This window comes from Solanum pennellii, chromosome 7 (assembly GCF_001406875.1).
Source record: "Solanum pennellii chromosome 7, SPENNV200".
In the NCBI taxonomy this organism is placed as follows: Eukaryota; Viridiplantae; Streptophyta; class Magnoliopsida; order Solanales; family Solanaceae; genus Solanum; species Solanum pennellii.
The window spans coordinates 74,507,234-74,514,682 of record NC_028643.1 but is presented as its reverse complement, the minus strand read 5'-3'; the positions used below and the strand labels follow the sequence as shown (position 1 = coordinate 74,514,682).

Genomic DNA, 7,449 nt, shown 5'->3' with positions numbered 1-7,449 from the left:
ATTTAGGAATCAATCTAAGGAAGCGCAAAAGTCATTGACATTTTTATTAAAATGATACAATTTAATAAAAAATTAAATAATTAAATATTTTTATAACATTTTAATTTATAGTAGGGGTAAAATCGTTATTCAACTTTTAACTTTTTTTGTTCACACTTATAATAATATATGATGATATGATTAGGGGTATCTTTTTCTGGGTTTTTATTATTTAAACTCTGAAGGACAACATTTTGGTGGCATCATAATCGCAGGACAAGATATAACTATAATTATATGCGATAAGTTAGATATTTCATTATATTTTGGTAAGAATCTCTTAATTCTATATACCAATTTTTTAATGTTGCCTCAAATTTTGAACTTGTATGACAGTTGAGATCAATAAATTCTTGTTTGGGACAAACATGCTACGAACGTTTCCAAATACGTTACAGTATTTTTCTCAATGAATTAAGACATTCCAAGTGATGTTACAAACTGTTATTAACAATTAATTTGGAACTGTTGGGCACTTTCCTCCTCATTAAGGTTCATGTCAAGTCTTGTACTGAATAGGATGTGCCATATATTCCAAAGTCCAAGTCAAAATTGATGTTCCAATGTACATAATATCTTAAATATTTGCCCAGAGGGGCCTCAAAAAAACTTTTTCAATGTGCTATTTTTTTTCCAAACTGACTATGAGTGCGTTCGGTAAGGAAATTAATGGGGCAGGCTCTATCTTTCCACTAATGGGACCATTTTGACCATTTCCAAGTTATAATTTCATTATTGTTCAACTTTGCAGATAAATCAAGGTCACTAGGACTTTCATTTACTTTCTAACATCTGAAACATAAAAATAATTACCAATTTAATCAATATTTGAGCTGAATAGATGATTTTTATTTTTAAGTAAGTTGGCTCATTCGTGTCCGAACTTGGTCAAACCTAGGTAAACTTTGATCAAGACTGTTCCATTGTCATGCTGAGGATCGATATATACTTAACTTGAACTACACATAAAATAGGCAATTAGAAAGGAATGTCTTTTAATACATATAGATGGCGGTAATTTAGATAGTTAAAGGGAACAACTTCTAGTTTATATATGAAGTTCGCGAAAAAATAGTAGTTCAGGTGCGATCCAAAATGAGGATATAGTAAAAGTTGACTGCTGAAATAGTGTTTGAACAGAGTGGAAGAAAATGTGATGCCTATTAGGACCGAAAATAAGTAGGTGTTCATGCGGAAGATAGCAAACCTCGAAAGACTACGAGTAAGAATACAACGAGAAATATACCAAAAGACACAAAGATTTAACGTGGTTCGGTCAATCGACATACGTCCACAAAGGAGATGAGCAATCCACTATAAATATGAGAGTACAAATTATAGAGAGAAACAACCTCTACCAATTCACTCAGAATACATGGGAGGTTCACACAAGTGATAACGTATCAAGCTTGTGACCCATAAATTCTACCCCTAATCAAAACTCTCAAAGCCCTTAAAGACTACATTGTGAATGCTGATTAAGTTAGAATACCTCTATTTATAGAGTCCTAAACTTTTTCCTACCAGAAAAAGGATTAGTCAATCCAAAACATTTTCCTAAAAGGAAAACCTATTTATGGTAAGAAATTTAAGGCAAATAAAACCCAACAATGCCTTTCTAGTGAGCAAATATTGGTGTAGTTGATGCAAACTAATTTTTGAATTTTGTATGCTCATTTGTTTCTTCAATATGCATAACAAGATTCCATACATATTTTTTTTGTTTTGTTTAGGAAACAATGTTTGCAGAACATAGACTGTTTTCCTATCCTTATCTTCATTTATCTCCTCTTCTGTTCGTCTCGGTTTGCTATATCACAACCTATATTGGACTACAACACCACTCTTTCGAATTCAACTGCAAGGCTTTCTGGGCTTTCCTCTTTCCGGATCAACAGGCCATCAATTGTTCTTAATTCCACAGCCTATGCCAACTATTTCGGTTGGACAACACCCATACTTAAGCGAAAAATGCTGGCTCAAGATTCCTCTGTGGCTTCTACTGCAAAAACTATGCCACCGAATGTCTTCTTGGTATCTTTTTGTACTACAACAGATCCGATGGGGATAACGTTATAATAGATATACCCCATTTAGTTTGGTCTGCTAAAAGGAACCATTCCAGTGAAAGTTAACGTAACATTGCAACTAGGCCAAGATGGAAATTTAGTCTTGACAGACTCTGATGGCACTCCTGTTTGGTCCACTAATACTACTGGCAAATCTGTTTCTAGATTAAACATGAAAGAAACGGGGAATCTCGTGCTCTTTGACAAAGACAATCAAACAATTTGGCAGTCTTTCTCATCCAACAGATACTTTGCTCCCAGGGCAGAGTTTGGTTTCTGGGCGGAAGATCACAGCTAGTGTTTCATCAGACAATTCGAGTCAAGGTTTATTTTCTCTTACTGTTTACAAAGGAGGCTGGTCCGCTTACACGGATACTGACCCGCCTTAATATTACTACACTTCCTATTATGAAGACAATCCTTATTTCAGTTTTGATGGCGATACCTTTACTGCTTTACATCCTACTAATTCGACAGCTCATTTCATGAAGATTGAGCCTAATGGACATTTAAAGGTATACCAATGGTCAGTAATGGATTGGAATGAACTAGACATAACTGCGGAACGTGTAGGAAACTGTGGGTATCCAATGGTGTGTGGAAGATATACCATCTATACAAATAACGGGCAATGTGCTTGTCCACCACAGGAAAATTTCTTCAGGCCATCTTCTGAGAGGAAACCAGATCTTGGATGTTCACAGCTGACTTCCATTTACTGCAACTCTTGCAGTACCAAGTTTCATAGAGCTCAAGGATATTGCATATTTTTCATTTCCGTATAATCATGAACCAAGTTCGAGCATATTTTGGCTTGAGGACAAAGAGTTGGAAGATTGCAAAAGGGCCTGTTTGAGTAACTGTTCATGCAAAGCTGCTATTTTTGAATATAATTGGGATCTGAATCGAAGAGGGACCTGTTTGTTACTGAATGAAGTCTTCTCTCTCATAGACAACAACAGACAAGGAAGAGAAAAGACAGTATTTCTTAAGGTGCAGAATCAGTCTTTAATCATTCCTGGAAGAAAGAAATCAAGACCTTTCCAAGTGATTGTTGGATCTACTCTTGCACCTTTCTTTGGGATAATTTTAAGCATAGCTACTTGCTTTCTTATCTTCCAAAAGAGGATACATGGAAAGGCTGTGGATTTTCCTGATCTGGAACCAATCTTACCAGGAATTCTAACTCGATTCTCTTACAATGAGCTGAAAGTAGTTACAGAAGATTTTAGTAGTAAGCTTGGGGAAGGAGGATTTGGCTCTGTTTATAAAGGAACACTGAGAGATGGCACCAAAATAGCTGTGAAGCATCTGGATGGTGTAGGTCAAGTAAAGGAATCATTCTTAACAGAAGTTAAGGCGGTCGGTGGCATTCACCATATAAACTTGGTAAAACTCATCAGATTTTGTGCCGAAAAAAGCCACAGGCTTCTAATCTATGAGTACATGGTGAATGGATCACTGGATAGGTGGATTATACATGAAAACCGAGAAAATGGGCTTACATGGAGCACAAGGCAGAGGATTGTGAAAAATAATAAAGTTGATTTTGGGAATGATAGATTGTTCTAGTAATGTTTCTAGAATAGTGTAGGATAATATCTAGGATAAAAAATATCTAGATATTCTAGGGTAGAAGATAAAGATCACTAGAATTTTCTTTGTAGAAGTATCTACAAGAATTTCTAGAATATCCATGAACAAATATAAATATGGATAGTCTTGTACATTTGTAAGCAACCCAAAATCCAAATCAACTAGTCTTCTTCTATATCAAAGTTTTCTTGTTCAAAATATTCCTTCTCCTTTCTAGCTTCCTCTTCCTTAGTTGAATCTTCCGATCTTAGTTAACGATCTTGGGCTAGCAGAAGGGTTCCCCAATTGTACTCACTGGATAGGCCGAGAAAATGTGAGCACAAGGCAGAGGATAATATCAGATATCGCCAAAGGGTTAGCGTATCTACATGAAGATTGCAGCCAAAAGATAATTCATTTGGACATCAAACCACAAAACAGCCTTCTGGATCAATATCTCAATGCTAAGATATCATATTTTGGGTTGTCGAAGCTAATTGAGAAAGACAAAAGCAACGTTGTGACTAGAATGAGAGGAAACGAGGTTATTTAGCCCCTGAATGGTTGAGCTCCGTAATCACTGAGAAAGTTTATGTTTATGCTTTTGGAATAGTCCTCTTGGAAATTCTCTGTGGGCGAAAGAATTTGGATAGGTCCCAACCTGATGAAGAAGATGTCCATTTGCTAAGTGTGTTTAGGAGAAAAGCGGAACAAGAGCAGCCCATGGATATGGTTGACAAAAACAACGAAGATATGCAGCTCCACAGGGAAGCAGTGACTGAAATGATGAGCCTCGCTGCATGGTGTCTACAGGGAGATTTTTCCAAGAGGCCTTCCATGTCATTGGTGGTTAAGGCATTGGAAGGTTTGGTGACTGTTGAAACCAACTTGGATTATGATTTCACACACGTACCTGAGATTCGGGCAGGCAACCAACAGAGGGAATCCATTATCAGTTCAAAAATTCCTTCAGTTTTATCGGGACCAAGGTAAACAATATGCTTAAGGTTTTGTCTCTGAAGGAACCAATTTGTGATTGCATAATGTCAAATGTTGCAACATTTTCAATTCTAGCATAACTTAAGGTTTATGAGATTACAATTCATGAAATGTAGTGTTCAGTAACTTCTATTTTAAATTTTTGAGCTTCATGTTACTATCATGTAGAGACTTCTCAATTCATGTGCGAAAAGAAGTATAATACTGTTGAAGTGTGGCTGCTTAACATGTGTTTTAAGTGCCGGCATTTGCATTAGGTACTTCAACTGGTAGTGCGCAGTAAGCTTATTGTGCTATTTATCGGAAAAGTTTCAGAAAGCAAGTTTAGAATTTTCTATATTGAACAACTGATCGTATCCTAATCAGTTTCACCTCATAACAATATCTTCTTATAAACCACTAACCCCTTTGTGGACATACAGGTTTAATAACTCTTATAGTAGGTCGGCTTTAGGCCACTCCTACTTGCTGGCTCGATTTTCCATCTCTAGCCAATAGCTCTTTATTTGAATAAGCACAAAATTGAAGAACATCATTAATGTACTTTTGACTATGTGAAATTACCCAATTCCATTTTTTTAACCGAATCCAACCCTCTAAACTAAACAAAAGACGTAACAATTAAACCCCAAAACCAATTTATCCAATCTTCTTCATCTCAATCTGATGGGTTTTATTTGCCCTGATTTCTTACCATAAATAGGTTTTCCTTTTAGGAAAATGTTTTGGATTGACTAATCCTTTTTCTAGTAGGAAAAAGTTTAGGACTCTATAAATAGAGATTTGTTCCTTCTAACTTAATCAGCATTCACAATGTAGTCTTAAAGGCTTTGAGAGTTTTGGTTAGGAGAATTTATGGGTCACAAGCTTGATACGCTATCACTTGTGTGAACCTCCCATGTGTTCCGAGTGAATTGGTTGAGGTTGTTTCTCTCTGTATTTTGTACTCTCATATTTATAGTGGATTGCTCATCTCCTTTGTGGACGTAGGTTGATTGACCGAACCACGTTAAATATTTGTGTCTTTTGGTATATTTCTCGTTGTCTTCTTACTCGTGGTCTTTTGAGGTTTGCTTTGCTAGCTTCCGCGTTTACACCTACTTATTTCCAGTCCTAACACAATCCTCAATGGAAACTTCATACATTTGAAACAGAAATAACCAATATATTCTTGTGGATTCATGGGCTTGTTGATGAAGACGAATGCACCATAATGGTGTTGAGAGTCCAAATTCTGGAGTTTAACATAATTGATCCTCATTGGAACCAAAGGACCATTGCCACCCACAGTTGTTGGGCCTAGGGCCAAAGCACAAAGAGGTCCAAGAATTAGACAGTTCAATACTAGATTTGCTTGGGATTCAGGTTGAGTAGAGTTTATATGGTTATCATCTTCGATTTGGGAAATTATATGTATTGTGAATAAACTGTTTATTCCTTTCATCTTCTTTCCGAAGTCTTATACAAATATTTTCTATCCTTTATTTACTTGTAATTTCAATATGTCATTGTAATTCAGTAGTTTTCGAGTTGTAATTACTATTCAAAGTTATAATCATGTTCCCGTTCTTAACAATGTAATGATCAAATCGGATTTGTTACATTTTTTAGAAGAAGGGGAAGGGAGCAAGAAGGGCAAGTGAGGGGAGAGGAAACAGTAGGGGCAAAATGGTAAGTCAAAAAACTAATGGTGGAGATGTTGGAATTGGGAGAATCATCAGCCAGGTCACCGATGAATCTTTTCTCAAAGTTTAATGGTATATTTAAGCAAAATAATTTAATTAATGACGTTGTCAAATCATAATTGACCACGGGTAAAAAATGGTTTTGGAGAATCGAAGTTGCTTTCCATTAATAAATAATGGCATGAATATATTTTTTCTCAGTAATGACATAAATGAGTTAAACTTTAAATGGATGGCATGTATGAGCCTTTTTACTGAGTTCAAATGGCATATTTTAGCATTTCTCATTAATAAAAAACCAAACCAAACATACCAAATAAAATAGTATTGCCAATCAATATCAATGGAACCTTAAAATATATATCAGGCGAAGTTGCTTAACAAATGCATTTGTAGATGGTGTTTATAAAGATACCATAGATTTCATTATATACTATATATTTTACAAAGTCAACTTCTTGACCACTAGTATTTGTTAATTGCTATCATATGACATGCTAAGTCATCACTCTGCATATATAAATGCAAGTTGTTGTAAATATACTTACTAATTTCCTCTTCCACTTTCTTGTTTTATTCTCTTGCACGCGAATTAAAGCAATTATAGTGAAGATGAATCAGGAAAGTTCAGTGCTTCTATCCCCAGAAATCATTCAATGGAGTTACGATGTTTTCTTAAGTTTCAGAGGTGAAGATGTACGCAAAACATTTGTTGTTCATTTCTACCTTGCTCTGGAACAAAAATGCATTTACACCTTTAAGGATGACGAAAAACTAGAGAAAGGAAAGTTCATTTCACCGGAACTCGAGAGTTCAATTGAAGAGTCAAGGATAGCTTTGATCATATTCTCTAAAAACTATGCACGGCCCGTCCGACCCATTTGGAAGGTCAAACGAGCCCCGAAGCGAGCATTCCCCTCATTTCGACGATTTTCGTGTGCTATAGCAAACCATTTTTTGGGTGATCCGGATTCCGACGTCAAAAATGCCAAAATTTTTTGTGGACGTCCGTCAATACCTTGTCTATGCATCCGGTTGGCCATCACGGCCCGTCCGACCCATTTGGAAGGTCAAACGAGCCC

The 7,449-nt window shown here is 36.0% G+C and overlaps 1 pseudogene; it reads left to right on the top strand.

Annotated features, from left to right (window-relative positions):
- Positions 1 to 1,554: 1,554 nt before the first annotated feature.
- Positions 1,555 to 5,433, top strand: LOC107025696 (annotated as a pseudogene).
- The last annotated feature ends 2,016 nt before the right edge of the window (positions 5,434 to 7,449 follow it).